General features: G+C 39.5%; 1 protein-coding gene and 1 non-coding gene across 2 annotated transcripts in view; one reads left to right on the top strand and one right to left on the bottom strand.

Annotated features, from left to right (window-relative positions):
- DSCAM (DS cell adhesion molecule) overlaps positions 1-18,361 on the bottom strand; it is an 821,125-nt gene that overhangs the window by 468,909 nt on the left and 333,855 nt on the right. The gene's annotated exons all lie outside the window — the stretch shown is intronic.
- LOC112621952 lies at positions 10,323-10,458 on the top strand. The gene has a single exon (XR_003118872.1). It is a non-coding gene; the product is annotated as a small nucleolar RNA SNORA51 (small nucleolar RNA).

Genomic DNA, 18,361 nt, shown 5'->3' with positions numbered 1-18,361 from the left:
AGAACCTCTCATTTGCGACAGTGATGCTGACAGCTAGAACCATAGCATTCTTCTAAGGAAACATCTGCCACAAAGTCACTTGCACATATTCTCTTTAATTCCTACTTCCCAATAATGTTACACAATAAAAAGATCTATTATGCTACTTTTACAGAAGAAGAAACCAGGTTTTGGTGAGTGATTTGCCAAAGGCCACACTGCTGATGGGCTGCAGGGCTAAATTCAAAGAGCACTCCACCGACCTTGGAGCTGAGACTCCCATTCTTCAAGTCTGCGGGCATTGCCCAGTATTCACTCACCGCCTGATATGCTTCGACCAAGAGGAAATTAGTACTGGATGAGTATCAGCCTACACTGTTTATTTCCCCTCTTATGGATGCATCTGACCAGACTAGAAACGCTATCTTTGAAAAATGAACTCTAGCCACCTCTGTCCCCAGCTTTCCTGCATTATCAGAGAAAATCTTATTAACATGCACTTATAACAAGACTAGCACACGTCTCTCCCACCAACTGTTGCAGCTAGAATGAGCAAGTGAGCAGGTGCCAGTGCTATCAACGGGCTGTCGGATGCCAACTTCACGCTGTAGATCCGCTGATTTTTGGTGGGTTACCTACCACAGGTAGCTACAAGAACTCTCAAACAAAAGTACACTGAAGATCTGGAACACAAATCTTTAAGTCATCGACATTAGTCTCTTTAATTGTAGGGCTTACTCAGGGTCCTATTTTCTCTGAATTTCTCAAGCCACAAAGACTAAGATCTAGCTGTGATTTTCACGTATTTGTTTGATTTGGTTTTGGTTTTAGTTGTAGCTGGATAGTATCTTCACTGTGCAACTTGGAACCGTATTTGACCTGGTAAAATTCAGGTCTGAATTGGCATTGATTTACTGCCATTGTGAATGGATGGTCATGGGTTATCATTGTAGTTGATCATTGCTGCTAGTTCACTGACTAGTGGAACATCTCTTCCAGGCTTTCAAAGGAAAGATGGTATTAGATATTTCAAAAGAGCACCAGAACTCCCCAAAGAGTGGCTCATAAACATTTCTGGTTGAACAAACCCATGGGACAAAATATCTCACCGTGACTCACTGTTCTATCTGGCCAGCTCTAGAAATGAACAGTCTGAGGCTTAGAACAGTGAGGGAAAGGAAAGAGAAGAGAAGAGGAAAGAGGAAGAGAGGATAAAAGAGTGAGGAAAGAGCAGGGCGAGGAGAGAGGAGAAAAAGGATTTGTTTTTCACTCAATAACACCAAGTCTGTACCAGGGATGTTGGCCGACTCCTCAGCCAGGAGGGCATCAAGAATCAGGTCCTAGCAATGGTGATGGTCACAGGGCACAGAGCTGTCCCCGCCTTCCCTGTTCTCCACTCCTTCTTTAAGTCTGGGCACTTCCTCCTGCCTCAGCCCTCCCTCAGGAGAACAGTGCACCTCTCACTGAGAATAGAATTCTTGATGTGGAATACTGTGGTTACTGGGCATTACATTAAGACATATAGGATAAAACAAGCTTTAAACTGTCAGCATGGCATGATACTAATTTTAGAAAGCAAAATAAAAAAAGAACAACAACAAAAGAACTACACACGCGATGCGAAAGACTCAAATAACTGATGACATGAGATGTTAACAGCTGTCTAAGCCCCAAGCTGTGCAACTTCTGGGGCTGCCAGCCATGCTGTGTTCCAATGGAACCTGGACTCCCCCCTTGAACTGTTCAATACAGAGGCCCTGATTACGTATCTCTGGGGGTGAAACTGTAAGTGGATTTTATTTTTTTCTCTTAGTAACTATTTGTAGTTTTAAAACTATCCAGTGGAAACATGCATTATTTTATTATCAGAAAAAAATCTTATTATTTGTATTTATTCCCTTATTTGTATAGTATATGAATAAGATACAGTAAAAGTTGACTATCATACCAGCTCTCATGTCTGCCTCTGAGGCTGGAAATCAAGGGCTGTTTATACGGTTCTCTGGTGCTATGTTACTCAGAAGATTCAAAGGAAGACTGAGGCCCCCACCAGGTGGAAGGTAAGAGCCTATCAATGACTTGGTTTTGTGATACTGTGTCCCATGTCCTCACTGCCCATTTCACAGGTAACAGGAAATAATGGGAAAGTCTTGCAGCAACTTTGAGAAGAATAAGTTAGAAAAACCAGTGGAAGTGGATTTAGCCTACCATCCCTCACACAGTACAGAGACCCAAACCATGACAGGTAGCTGGGTTCAAAACCTGCCAGAGATTCAGCACAGTTTGAAATGACTTTTTTTTTTTCTTTTTTGCAGTTTTACAAAAGAAAACAGGATAGAGCTATTTCCATGTAGCTGAGTATTCTCTTACATGCTAAAAGATTTCTTCCAGTTATTTTTAGCCAGTTTATTTGCTATTTGATAAGAACAGGAAAGTCTAGCGAAAGTCTATGATTTATTCATAGCATTCTGAGAAAAAAAGAATCTGGTAAATTCTAAGAAGTCTATTAGAGCTTTCTCATTCCCTTTACAACAGCTGGTGGCTTGCTTAAACTGCCTTATGGAATTTCAGAGAATACCTCTAAAAGGTAAATACTATAATGAATGTTCTACACTTGATAAACATTTGGAGTGCCTTAATTTTCCCACCTGTTTACAGGGACTCTTACTAAGAGAACAGGCTGTTGCTAAGGTCTGGGGTGGTTGTGAGAAACTGCTAGCTTCAAATATGCCAATTAAATTGCTCTTTGGGGAAGCTCGGCTCATCACGTAAAATCACTCAGGGAGTTGCTCTATGATTGTGATATGCAGTGCTTCTCATTTAACATCCCACTACGCTCCCCATATCCAGTCCCTCTACGTGTGGTGATAACAACATTCCTGACTTTTAACACTTCACCAACTCTATTAATCAAAGTGTGTGTCTATAGGAGACGAGCAAAGTAGCTGTATCTGACTCATTTTCATTCAAGAAGATGTTCAAAGTGATGCAAAGAACCACACACACACAAAACAAGATATAAAGTCACTGCTGCAAAGTGAACCATGAATAGAATACTCTTGAACTGACTTGTGCTTTTTTTTCCAGATTCTTAAAGATTTACTGAAGGAGATTTGTTACTAATGCACTTCATGCTTGCATTTCAAAACCATCCTGGCTAACACGGTGAAACCCCGTCTCTACTAAAAAATACAAAAAACTAGCCGGGCGAGGTGGCGGGCGCCTGTAGTCCCAGCTACTCGGGAGGCTGAGGCAGGAGAATGGTATAAACCTCGGGAGGCGGAGCTTGCAGTGAGCTGACATCCGGCCACTGCACTCCAGCCTGGGCGACAGAGCGAGACTCCGTCTCAAAAAAAAAAAAAAAAAAAGTAATGCATTTTATAAGCTACTCTGTTAATCTCAAAGACGAATAAGCATCAGCAAGGCTTAGCTACCAACTGATCTCAAGCTCATGCGCGAGGGGACAGTAACGACGCTCATCCCACCTGATTTTGAGATAAGCAAGAAAGAATGAATATTCTAGCAAATAAAATCTTCAATTTGAAAGGTTAGATACCATTTCTCAGAACTTGCTACTGCCTGGGACATCCATGATAAACATGAAAAATACCAGTGGGAGCCCCAGACTCCCTTCATGGAGGAAAAATAAAACAAGCTAAGGTTGTTTTTACCACTTATTTGCTCCTCCTTGCTTCATTGGAAAAATCAAGTGGCTCAAACAAAATCGGCTTCCTTCAGATATAAAGTGCTTAAATGGTGTTTGATAACCAATGACAGCAGATTCAGGAGAGTTAGCAGCCCTTTCACGTTTCCAACACCATACTGTCGAGTTTGTATATATGGCCAAAGAAAATGTGGATCTGTGATGAGGACTATGTGTCAAGATTATTTAAAGCAAAGAGCCAGTAACAGTGGGTAAGCTATAGTAAGAAAATTCAGGAATCACTAGGTATATCCAGGAAAAAACTGTTACATGGGAAACATCAGATTGGTGGTTATAAAGGGAAAAAGATATATTTTCTTATTCTGTTACTAAAATATCAACTTTAACCATAATACAAAAAATATTGGCCTAGTGGTAATCAAAAAAGGGAAAAAATTATTTGTCCTATATTACTAAAACATTAATCACAAATACAAAGCATATTATTAGAGAAGTTACACTTTGATTGGAAAATAGACTTTCTATGTTAAAATAACAGCCACAACTTGGCCGGACACGGTGGCTCACGCCTGTAATACCAGCACTTTGGGAGGCTGAGGTGGGCGGATCATGAGGTCAGGAGTTCGACACCAGCCTGACCAACACGGTGAAACCTTGTCTGTACTAAAAATACAAAAATTAGCCAGGCATAGTGGTGCACGCCTGTAATCCCAGCTGAGGCAGGAGAATTGCTTGAACCCTGGAGTGGGAGGTTGCAGTGAGCCGAGATCACATCACTGCATCCTGGCCTAGGTGGCAGAGCTAGACTATGTCTCAAATGATGATGATGATGATGATGATGATAATAATAATAATAAATAAATAAATAACAGCCACAACCATTCAATACCAGTAGCAGATTTCAGAAAATAGTCCTATGCATCATTAAAGCATATAGCTCTTCTATTTGTCTTACAGGTAAAAAATACAGCATTTTCACATACACATTGCTGTATTTCTATAGCAGGCAAATCATGTACTCTAACGTCTGTCTTACATTTGTGAATATAACTTACATTTACAGCTGGATGTGGTGACTCACATCTGTAATCTCAGCTCTTTGGGAGGCTGAGGTGGGTGGATCACTCGAGCTCAGGAGTTTGGGACCACCCTGGGGAACATAGTGAAACTCCCTCTCTACAAAAAATACAAAAGTTAGATGGGCATGGTGTTGTGCAACTGTAGTCCCAGCTACTCGGGAGGCTGAGGCGGGGGGATCTCTTGAGCCTGGAAGGTGGAGATTGCAGTGATCATGCCACTGCACTACAGCCTGGGTGATAGGGCACAGCAAGACTCTGTCTCAAAAAAAAAAAAAAAAAAAAAAAGTATAAATAAAAATAAATTGCATTCACAGGAGACTGCTGGAGCTGCCCTGTGGACAGACCATGATAGAGCAGCTTTCTCTGTATCCCCTTGCCCCTCCATTCCTGCATACAGGCCCTTTTCCTGAACTGCTCTCCAAGAGCACCAATCCCTGGACCTTTGCAACCGAAAGCCACCAGTATTTGCTAAATGCACCTGTGGGAAAATGGGTAGAGTTGAGTCACTTTTATTTTGCTAAGTGGAACCACCCTACTTGGAGAGAGTATGTTTAATTTGGTTGTAGAGGAGAGAATGGAGTGTGGACACAGTGTGGGTCCCAGCAGATTCCATTCTAGGAATTTCATCACCGATTTATTTAATTTCTGACTCACACTGTCAGGCAGGGAAGAAACCATGAACTGTAAGTATTTACCATTCTGAGTCACTTCTATTTGCGATAGCAAATAACCATTGCTTTTGTAACTTTTACAAAAGAAATAAATCAATAGTGAAATTACTAAAATGGAATATGCTGACAGCCACGCTGCATCCACACTTTAAATGGGAATTAATATGCTATTTATAAATCAAAAAAAGAAGGGAAAGATCTAAAAAGTCCATTTTTGGATTATTAGAATAACTCTATTATGTATTTCAAATGCAAATTGGTAACGGTAAAAGATCCCAAGCACAGATTAATTTAAATCAAATTAAAAATGCTAATTAAGTAGTTTGGCATTTAAACATGGAGATAAACAACATTTTAAAATTAGTATTGTTGTTGTTGTTATCATTATCACTATTATTTAAAGACAGAGTCTTGCCCTGTCAACCAGACTGGAATGCAGTGGTGCAGTCATAGCTCACAGTAGCCTCAAACTCCTGGGCTCAAGGGAACCACCTGCCTAAGCCTCTTCAGTCACTCAGACCACAGGTGCAAACCACCACAGCTGGCTTATTTATTTATTTATTCATTTATTTTTAAATTTTTGTTTATTTATTTATTTATTACTTTTTTATAGAGACAAGGTCTTTTGCTATTGCCCAGGCTGGTCTCAAACTTCTGGCCTCAAGTAATCCTCTTGCCTCAGCTTCCCAAAGTGCTGGGATTACAGGCATACGCCATTGTGTCCAGCCAGAAAAACAATATTTTGACAAAAGGAATGATGGCTAAATACTACATTTCTAAGGTAAATTTTTGGTTATTAAAAATTTTTTGGCCGGGCGCAGTGGCTCAAGCCTGTAATCCCAGCACTTTGGGAGGCCGAGATGGGCGGATCACAAGGTCAGGAGATCGAGACCATCCTGGCTAACACGGTGAAACCCCGTCTCTACTAAAAAATACAGAAAAACTAGCCGGGCGAGGTGGCGGGCGTCTGTAGTTCCAGCTACTCGGGAGGCTGAGGCAGGAGAACGGCGTAGACCCGGGAGGTGGAGCTTGCAGTGAGCTGAGATCCGGCCACTGCACTCCAGCCTGGGTGACAGAGCGAGACTCCATCTCAAAAAAAAAAAAATTTAAATTTGGTAAAATAACCTGAACATGGGTAAGCTCCCTAATACCTAAAACACAAAGTTATTGTTGTTTCCTCTGTGTACAAAATTGCAACTTGTCCTCATTGAAGAGTGTTTTTTTTTTCTCTAAAATTCTTCATATTTTTGGAAGTTGATGTCAGTCCGTGAGTGTCACTTGTTACATACGCAAGGGAAGAACTTTCATCAGGCCCTCAGTTGCCAAAAGCATGGTCATTTGCAGCCATAAATTCCAAGAAAATAAAACAGAAAGTAGAATTCAAAAGGAGTTCAGGCCGTGAACCCTAATGCCCAAGATGTCACACCTCTCTACTCTTTCCTACTTGTATATTGATTAGCAAAGGGTCTTTTTCCAAGACCCTTTTCTTTCACACTGGAGAAATAACTGCTAGATCCTTGCCAAGTATCCAAAGGAGATTTCATTTTCTATTTTTCACTGGGAGGAGGTGAGGGAATGACATCTCCCCTTTGTTCCTCTGACTCAGAGCCTGGGGCTTGAGCCTGGTTTCCCAAAAGGCCTGTGTACGTTCACCCCAATGGCAAATGCCAATATGCAGTGGGTTCAGAATGATGAGGAAAACCAGACACAGACATGAACCCAGTGAATAAGCAGCATTTCACACACAGTGACCACTACTTAGTAAAATTTCTATGAAAGAGCTCATATGTAATCACACTGAAAAACAGAAACGAGGCCCGAGCACAATGCCTTCATACTCTGTGAAGTTATAAAAATTTTATACATGCATTCTGAAGCCAAACAAAACTAGAACAGAAAGCAAACTTTATTAGAAATGCTTTGATTTTTCTCTAAAAGAATCTAGGCTGGGTGAGGTGGCTCACGCCTGTAACCCCAGCACTGATGGGAGGCCAAGGTGGGCGGATCACGACATCAAGAGATGGAGATCATCCTGGCTAACACGGTGAAACCCCATTTCTACTAAATATACAAAAAAATAGCTGGGCGTGGTGGTACGCACCTGTAGTCCCAGCTACTCAGGAGGCTGAGGCAGGAGAATCGCTTGAACCCAGGAGGCAGAGGTTGCAGTCAGCTGAGATTGGCCCACTGCACTCCAGCCTGATGACAGAGCGAGACTCCGTCTCAAACAAAAACGAAAAAAAAAAAAAAAAGAATCTAAAACTGCCCCCCTAAAGCACTCTAAAATAACAAAGAAAGCACTATGAAATCACTAATGAGTATAGCCAGGTTCAATATAGAAATAAATGCTATATAGGCTATGCTTCTAAAAAAAAAAAGACTATGAAATTGAAGGGAGAATTTATTAATTCAACAGAGATAGTATTTTTATGAGGAATATTCTAGTGGCATTTTATACATGACTGGTTGTTACACTGTAATAAGTCCTCCTTTTAGGAATATATATCAATTTTTAAATAATAAGTTGCTCAAAATGTTAGTATTGTTGACCAAAACTAAGACTGTCGAGGCTTGATAATGGTTTGATAAACATTTGCTGGAAATCAAACGTGACGATTGACAAAGGTTTATTGGAAACTAAATGTGAGGACTGACTCAGGAAGTCAACAAAAGTTGGGTGTGTTCCAGAGTTGGAAGGCCTTTATAAGAAAGTTTAGAAGGAAGGGAACCCCTCACAGCAGAGCTGTTGTTTTTCACTGGTGGGTAGGTTACAGAAGTTACAATCATTGGCTACAGACTGCAACATACAGGTTAAGGGGTCTGTGTGTAAGACCATCAGCCAGACTTCCTGATTCTGAAACAAATCAGGATCCTTTTCAGTGTAAGTTACATAGTAAACAGTATGTCAACAATCTGAGGAACTCCTGATAAGACCCCACCCAGGGACCGGATATTGCCATGGATCACAAGACCTCTGCCAGATGGGTTAATTTGGAAGCCTGCCAAATCTGACCCATAGGTTATCAGTATTGTGCTTATTCATGTATTCTAATAAAAGCAAGAAATTTATGTTTGAGAAAATCATGTCATGTTTCTTTTATAGTTTAAAAATTCTACAAAATTCCTGACCTTTAAAAAATGTATCAGACTTGTTTTTGCACTGTTCCCATAGGTGTTAATAATAAAGGTTGGATTTATTTGGGAGAATAATAAAATTATATTCATTTGTGTCATTCTCTTCATGGTATATTGCTTTATAGTTCATAAAGTGCTTTCACATTTTCTCACTCACTTTTGAGAAAAGAGGAAAGCAGAACAGATATGATATAATCTTTATTTTATAGATAAAGAAATAGGAATTTTCCCACAGCCCTCAAGTTAAAAGGGCTGATAAAAAGTGACATTAAAAATATATTCACATATAGATAAAATTTTAAATACAAGAAATTCAGCTTAATGTAAGTTATTACATTAATTTCTTGATTAGAGTATCAATGTCACAGCTCTTACTGAAAAATAAATGTCATAAATTTAGCATATGTTACTTAATAACAAAAATATTCAAAATGAATGTGATTGTGGTTAACTTTACCATTTCTCCAAAGAAGAGGCTTCCTCAACTAAAAACATGGAAAAGATGAAACTAGAATCACTAATGTTATTTTCAGTTCTAATATTCCATGAGTCTACAAATTTTATAATTCTTTATAGAATAAAGTTACAATCCTGCACTTCCAGTAAAACAGTCTCTTTGCACCTCTGCCTATACATAAGTCACTCTGTCACCAACCTACAAAACGTATTCTATTTGAGGTCTTGCTTTTGGGAGAAACACCTGCATGCAAAAAGCTTTCTCCAATGAGAAAGGCAAGGGAGATAGGTTGCACTGTTTTGCAAGAAGAGACTGTGTGTGTTTGCAGGAGGAAATTAACATAGCAGTGATCTTTCCCTCCCAATTATACAATTCAGTGATCACACATAAGAAGAAACTCCCTTGTTCGTTATGTCCTGAGTGAACCTTGTTCTTTCTTACAAAACTGAGTCTGTTTTCTTTCGTATCTGTTATTCCACAAACACTGACTTCACACCGACTCTGGGAAATCACCCCACTGCACACTGGGGATACAACAGCAAGGAGAGAGGTAGGTTTACTCTCCTACTAAATCTCATCTCTATTACTTCACCTCATGGGAAATTATGGGTATCTTGTGATGTTCCGGACTGTCAAACGTCAGAGACCTGTGAATGAAGGAGTGAAACTTGGTGATCCTCAAAGCCTGTAGGAGAAGTGGGAGAGGAGAGAGTGGGAGGCTGTCTTCACATTGATGGCATTGTTCTGTCTCCATCTATTGCCGAGGGCCAGTAGAGGTCAGAATATTCTTAGCAGATTATTGACTTCTGACTATTTGATTAATCAATAATAGAAATTGTCCATTTGTCGATTTGTACCTTTGCTCAGTGAAGTTATCACAGTGAATTTATACTACCGTATAGTTAGATGCCATAAAAGTAATAGTGCTCTAACCTCCCTTGTTCACACCTGGGCAAGGCCTCTCCTGAGACCCATTAACAGCACAACTGCGTCCCTAGTGGCCACTCCCAGAACTGCAGGGAAGGGAAGGGACCGTAGAAAATTCTCAGCTTCAATGCTTGCCCATTTCCTCCACTATTTTTTTGTTTTTATTTTTGTTTTTATTTTTTTGAGACGGAGTTTCACTCTTGTTGCCCAGGCGGCAGTGCAATGGTGCAATCTCGGCTCACCGCAACCTCTGCCTCCCAGGTTCAAGCAATTCTCCTACCTCAGCCTCCCGATTAGCTGGTATTACAGGTATGTGCTACCATGCCCTGCTAATTTTTTGTATTTTTAGTAGAGACGGTGTTTCTCCATGTTGGTCAGGCTGGTCTTGAACTCCCGACGTCGGGTGATCCGCCCGCCTTGGCCTCCCAAAGTGCTGGGATTCTTACATTGACTGCATAGAAAGAGGAGAGAAAGTAACCTACCTACCCCATACATTCTTCAGCCCAGGTCCTGTGCCTGATCTGTAATGTGAATGAAGAGACAGGGATAAAGGAAAAGAAAAAAAGAAAGGAAGAACTATCTTGGGAACAACAAAATTTAAGAACACAACTATGCATATATGTCTTAGTCTGTTTGGTGCTGCTATAAGGGAATACATGAGGATGGGTAATTTACAAAGAAAAGATTGATTTGGCTTATGGTTCTGCAGGTTGTACAAGAAGCACGGCACCAACATCTGCTTCTGATGAGGGCCTCAGGGAGTTTCAAATCATGGTGGAAGGTGAAGAGGGAGCAGGTAGGTCACCCGACCAGAGAAGGAGCAAGAGTGATGGTGGGAAGTGTCAGTCTCTCTAAAACAGCCAGTTCTTGCATAAACTAATAGAAAAAGAACTCACTCATTATCACAGGGATGCCAGCAAGCTATACATGAGGCATCTGTCCCTATGACCTAAACACCTTCCACTATGCCCCACCTTCAACATCAGGGGCCAAATTTCAATATGAGATTTGGAGGGACAAATATCCAAACTATGTCAACATGGATGTTGAATGAATGGACAGAATAAAAGAAAAATAACATATTAGACATAGAATTTAAAAATAAAAAACTTTATGTAACAACAACAACAACAAAACATACGTGAAGTCAAAAATAGTCAAAATATCCTCCAGGCACCAGATCACAGACTGGAACAGAAAATAGAAAGGCACTTAATTAATTTTCAAGGCTTTGCACTCAAAACTGCTAAGTAAGGAATGCAGTGAGAGATTGCACACAGAATTCATAAGAAACCTCCAAGGCCATTGTGTGATTAGGACAGACAACCTGGGCATGAACTTGGAGGCACACATTTTTCTTCAAAAAATGTCCCAAAATGAAAGCAACCCCCCAAAATAATTTAAGAGTAACAGTGGCAAGTGCAAAGAAAACTGGACAAGTATGGTGAACCCTACTCCTTATTCCCAAAGAGATACAGGACAGCTGTTGCAGAGCCCTGCATGCTCAATTTACAATTCCTGGATCGTTTTTCCACCCTGTTTTCACTGAGCCAGGGAGCCATGCAATGCTTCATCATCCCAGGGAAAATGAACAAGGCCGTCTTATTAATTGGGCTACATCACCCTTTTTCCTCTTAAAACAGAGCTCACTGTTAGAAACTCACACTGGATTAGCGAGAAAATGCTCCAGGCTTCAACTTAACACATCAGAAAATCAGAGCTTATCTCCTAATTTAAAATAAACCATGTATTTTTGGTTCTTTGTTTTCCTTTTTGACAATGCATAAAATGGATAGAGATTTCAATGAACCGCAGACAGACAATTCAGGTTGCACCAATGCATATTCCAATGTTCTGTGGCAACATCTAATAGTGTAAATAAGATGAAAAAACTAATGATCCTTTATGAAAGATTTTGTTTTCTTTATGGGGCATGATAATGGCATGCACAAATGGACCCTGCAGAACAATTTGCTTTCATTCCTTAGTTTTGCTCTTATGCTAATAAATGTGGGATTAATGTATAATGTCTGTGAAACATTCATAATTATTAAACCATCAACAGAGCTTATCAAATTCCACATATTCCTCTCCAGTGAGCTTTTTAAAGCGAACAACTTTGATTTCGAGTATAAAGATGTGGAGTGGGTCAGTTGATGATTCTGTCCCCAAATTGCGGCAAGGGTGTTGTCTTGGAAGGAAAATGAAAAGCTAAACTAATGCAGCCTATAGCTTTTGATGAAAGGACATTTTTCAAATTTTCGGAAGCAAAGTTAAGAAAAGATTACTTAGAAATTGGCACTGCTTAAAAATATTGGTATATCCGTAAAGGCAACTTCTTATTTCAGAATATTAGTAGGGTAACTCCTACTATAATCTGAAAACTAAAGAAGTATATATTTACAAGTGTTGTCGTAGATTTTTAAAAAGTCTTGGAATTCATTTAAGAAAAAATTAAAATAAATTTTGCACACTGTTCCTTTTTCTTGAAAAAGAGTTTTTGCCTAAAGCTATAGACTGCATTAACTTATTGTTTTGAAAAAAATATATACAAATGAAGGAACAGTTACAAGAATAGTACAATAAACTGTAGCATACCTTCCTCTTCCACTCACCACTTGATAACAAGTTGCCTCATTTTCTCCATTGCTTTCCCTTTTTCTCATTCTAATGAAAACAATTATTGTTGCTGCTGAACAATTGGAGAGTAAGTTGCATACCTGATGTATCTTCCTCCCCAAAGGTTTCAACATTATCCTCTGAGAACAAGGAGGGTCTTTTATACAACCACGGAACGGTGATCAATTTCAGAAAAAAATTAAGATTTAACTGTGATGGTCTTTGATTTGAAAGACTTAGAGGAGTATTGTAAAACTCCAATTGAAGGTAAAAATACTTTTAAAAATTACAATCTTTTCTGACTCCTCACTCACAACAAAGTAAAAGCTTCACAAGGGCAAATATTCGACTTCATTCCCGGGTGCGCACGCCCTCCCAGGAGAGCTTCACACTCAGTACACTCATAGGCAATGTTAACTGATTTCAAAAATTATTCCTCAGACAATATTTAATTATTATTAAGTATCTCATGTGTCTAGTATAGTATATGAAATCATTCTTGACTATGTTTAACATCAAGAAGGTTGCTATGACCCATATTCTTGGGAACATGATATACTTTTTAAAGGATACCACAAAACTTTCTTTTTCTTCATAGATAACCCTCAAAGACTCACCTAACTCTTGACTTCTTTTGAAATATGTTCTGCATGTGTGCTGCTGATTTGGATTTTAACATCCAGTGGTAGCATCTAATGATAAGGTGGTTCACATTTCAGGTTGATTAAAGGATCATTTAATAATTTTATTTTTTATCTCCCCCCCCCCCCCCCCCCACACACACACACAGATCTTTCAAAAGAAAACCAAGTACTCTCTCCAAACTGACCTCTATTAAAATTAATTTTTTAATAACTGCTTGGTTTTATCACTACTTCCCCAAATGCTAATTAATTCTAATTCAAAACTATGTAATTATAATACTTCTGATGAAATACAAATTATCTGGTGCCCCCGGGGTGAACAAGTTAGAATGTATTTCATGTTCCATTCAACAGAGGAAAGGGATATCTCTCAGACCATGGGAACAACGTCGCAGCCTCACTGGCTCCCCTCCCCCAAACACTGGCAGTTCCTGTTTCTTCCTCTTTAGCAGGAAGACGGGAACCGAGTTGACAGTTGGCATCCAGTCAGTTTAATGCCTCTCTCCATGGGGCTGTGAGGAACGGTGGCATGCCAAGTTATTTTTGGCCAGGCACGGCAACACACAGAGCCTTCAGGAGCCTTCATTTAGGCAGTGGCGGCCAATGTACCTGCAGAATGTGAACTGACGTTGCCATGGAGATAGAACAACTCTTCCCGGTTCTGTCAAAATCCATCTCTATCTGCAACCAGGCAGAGGTCAGCAAGGAAAGAAACACAAGTGCCAGGGAGAACATTCGAGAAGGGAAGGACTCTGCAGTGCCCCAGTGTGGGAGAAATTTGATGGGCTTTTTCTGCTAGCGTTCATATACACCATTGTGTTTCAAATCCAGATCTGTTTATTCATTAGACAGTAGCAAATCCAGATACACACACACACACACGCACCATATACATATACACACACCCCCCTTATATATTTATATATACATATATATTCACCGTACTCTTTGTGTAAATATACATATATACACATACATATATACCATATATATACCATATATTGACATATGTATATATACCTAATATACTCTGTGTATGTATATACATGTATTAAATATATGCATGCATATATATACCCCCACACACCTTACGTATATATACACCGTATATATTTACATATAAATACTAATGTACCTATTCACCTTATATACTCTCTCTGCATATACATATATATGCACACATATATATGCACCCCCACACACATACACTTTGTGTATATATATCATATGTTTATGTATTTAAATACATATAAATGCAAATGTACATATTCACCTTATATACTGTCTCTGTATATACATATATCTACACATACACATATACCAACATACACACATCTATACACACACACACACAAACAACACACACATACACACATTTTCTTCTGGAACCCAAAGCCAGCCTTTGCAGGCTGCCATATAACATTGTTAGGGTCTCATTTTTAGCAGTTTTCGCACAAGGTTGACTCAGATAATCTCTAAGCCGTCCTTTTCTGATATGTCTATGACGCCATTTAACATTCTGCTTTCAGTCTTAATGTGCATTAGCCCGTTCTACCTGGAACTTCCACAAAACCATGAAAACAGGACAGTGCATGTCGTAAGAACACATAAATAAGAGCTGTGAAAAAAACCAAAGTGCTTCCTCTCTGATCCCCTCTTTGGGATGCAGTTCTGGTGCTGCTGTGGGCACTGAGACCTGCCTAGGCTTAACTCCTGAGGTGGCAGGAGGAAAGTGACAGTGCTGTGTCTCTGGCAGACTCTCATTACTGGAAATTTGTTGCTGCTGCCTGTTCCTGAGTTCAGCCTGGGTCCAGCCCAGTGCTCTCATTTTTAATCACCTGTTTGGTCCTACAAATGGCTCTGAGTGTGAGCTTCAGCCCGAGTGCCAGCCTCTGGGTCCTATGCTTTCCTGGACTCTGCAGACTCTTGCTTCACAGAGATTTGGGTGCTTCATGCAGAGGGTAGGCACACCTTGGGTCCAGGGACACAGGGGACCAAGGAGGGCACATAGAACCTCCGTGATGGGTATTAGTGAACCTCAATACTGAGTATTCCTAAACACAGAGTGAAAAGCCGATATTCCAATTCAATAGGAATCTGTGTGTGCATTCCAATGGACCCTTGAGTTCTGACCATTTGCAAGAGACTCTGAAGGCCTGAGATGTGTCCTGTCTTGCTGGGTGAGGCACAAGCCCAGTCATCTGCTGACATGTGGCAGCCAGTCTGTCAAAGAGCCTCGCAGACCATCTGCACATATTTTCAATGCAGTTTGCCCTTATATACATATATTCACCACCTAATACCTTAAAATTGTACTTCATTGAATTATAGGAAGAATATTCATCCATCATGATACAACTGTGCATAGTTTAACAGTGGGATATGTTCTGATAAGTACGTCATTAGGCGATTTCATTATCATGCAAATATCATAGAATGTGCTGATGCAAACCTAGATGGCATAACCTACTACATGCCTAGGCTTTATTGTGCAGTCTATTGCTCCTAAGCTACTAGCCCGTATAGCATGTTACTGCATAAATATTGTAGGCAATGGGAACACAATGTTAAGTATTTCATTTCTAAATATACCCAAGCATAAAAGTGTTACAATAAAATGCAGTATTATAATCTTATGGGACTGTTGTCATACATGTAGTCTGATGTTGACTGAAATGTCATTTATGTGGTACATACCTGTATTTATGAATCTGGTAATTCAAGAAAATGTCCAGATAGCCCTTTATTTTACTCTTCCTAGGTGTGTAAATATATGATGATGAGTGTTATGTGTGAGCTTGGCTAGGCTGCAGTAATACCTACTTATTTCATCAAACACTAATCTGGGTATTGCTGTGAAGGTATATTCTAGATATGCTTAACATCTACAATCCAGTCAGTTGAGAAACTTATGAAAAAAAAAATCTCAGCTATGGTCTGAATGACTGTATCTACCCAAAATTTGTGTGTTGAAATTCTTACCTGCAAGGTGATGGTATTAGGAGGTGGGGATTTGAGAGCCCTCATGAGTGGTTTTGTGCCCTCTTAAAAGACACCTGAGAGAGACCCCTCGCCCCTTTGGCCATCTGAGGATAAAGCAGGAAGGCGCTGTCTATGAACCAGTGAGTGGGTCCTCCTCATCAGATACTAGATGTGCTGGTGCCTTGTTCTTGGATTTCTCAGCCTCCAGTACTGTGAGGAAGAAATTTCTATTGTTTACAAGCCACCCAGTTTATGGTATTTTGCTGTGACAGCCCAAATAGACTAAGATACCCAGAGGAGAAATTCTGACTCAAGACTGTAACATAAAAATAGAAATCCTTCTTGAGCTTCCAGCCTCTTGCTCTGCCCTATAGATTACAGACATGCCAACCCTACAATTGTGTGGGCCAATTCCTTAAAGTCTCTCTCTCTCTGTCTCTGTGTGTGTGTGTGTGTGTGTGTGTGTACATACACATATAAAATACCCTGTTGATTATTGGTTCTAGGTAACTTGAATCACTAGGGTAGTTTAAATCAAATCATAAAATACATGACCTTCCTTCATACATCATTCTAGACTCCAAACTTTGTTGCCCCTGACTCCTAATATAAGCATATATTTATATTATTTCAGATCTTGCATCTATCAGAAGGCATTTAACGACTCTAAATGAGTATGTTTCCTTAATGACATTATTCATTTGCCCTAAATTATATGTGAAGTAGATTAGCTTGCAATCATGGAATAAATTTCTCCTGGAATAAATTCTAGGAGTCATAAAACTACAAACTTCCAGTTGAATTTTGGCAGTATACTTACTTGCTCCCATTCTAAAGGCACACAGGTCAGTAGTTATACCTTACTTTAAATACTATCTTTCTGCAAGAGAAAATAATTCTCTGCAATAAGTATAGCAAGTCAATTAAGAGGAGCAGGATTCAATGCAATGCTATTATCTTCCAGAAAATACGCTTTTCATGAAAGTATTTCAAAATCAAAGATTGCTGTCAACAATTTAAATGCATTAAATATTTTTATATTTGATAGGTTCTTGAGGAGGAAATAAAACACAAACACTAACGTGAGAATGGATGAAAATATATGTAGTGTGTGGCCGGGCACGGCAGCTCACACCTGTAATCCTAGGACTTAGGGAAGCCAAGGCGGGCGGATCACGGGGTCAGGAGTTTGAGACCAGCCTATGCAATATGGTGAAACCCCATCTCTACTAAAAATACAAAAATTAGCCGGGCATGGTGGTGCACGCCTGTAGTCCCAGCTACCTGGGAGGCTGAGACAGGAGAATTGCTTGAACCTGGGAGGTGGAGGTTGCAGTGAGCCAAGATTGTGCCACTGCACTCCAGCCTGGGCGGCAGAGTAAGACTCTCTCTCTCTAAAAATAAATAAATAAATAAATAAATAAGTAAATAAATAAATAAAGATATGTAATGTGACATAGTGTATATATAAGGAATTGCAAATAATTGTATTTGAGTTAGCACAAGAGAACTGAGCTTAAATGGCCTCTGCTTGTTTGCTTAAAAATATCACATGTACCCCATAAGTATGTACAAATATTATGTATCACTAAAAATTTAAAAAGACTTTCATAGATTCTAATAAAATAAAATTTCAAACAACTTAAAAGCACTCTTTCTGTGTTTTACAATAATTCAAGAAAGACATTCTTGGTTGTCACAACTGGGAGTGAGAGGGTGGGTGGTACTGACATCTTGTGAGTAGAGGCCAGGGATACTGCTAAACATCTTAAAATACACAAGACATTTCCTTTGGACGTATACTCAGGAGTGAAAGTACTGGATCATATGGTAGGTCCACTTGTAGTTTTTGGAGGAACCTCTATACGTTTTTCCATAATGGCTTCACTAATTTATATTTCCACTCACAGTGTGTAAGGGTTTCCTTTCTCCACATCCTCAGAAATCCTTGTTATCTTACCATGTCTTTTTGATAACAGCCATTCTAACTGAAGTGAGGTGATACCTCACTGTGGTTTAGACTTGTACTTCTCTGATGATTAGTGATGCTGAGAATGTTTTCATATACCTGCTGTCCATTTGTATGTCTTTTTTTTTTTTGCTTATTGTTTTTTGCTGTTGATTTGAGTTCCTTATGTATTCTGAATATTAACCCCTCAAATATCACATTTTCGCTCATATGTGAAATCTAAAATCGATCTTAT

The sequence above is a fragment of the Theropithecus gelada genome, chromosome 3, assembly GCF_003255815.1.
Source record: "Theropithecus gelada isolate Dixy chromosome 3, Tgel_1.0, whole genome shotgun sequence".
Taxonomy (NCBI): domain Eukaryota; kingdom Metazoa; phylum Chordata; class Mammalia; order Primates; family Cercopithecidae; genus Theropithecus; species Theropithecus gelada.
This window is presented reverse-complemented; position numbering and strand designations above follow the sequence as displayed.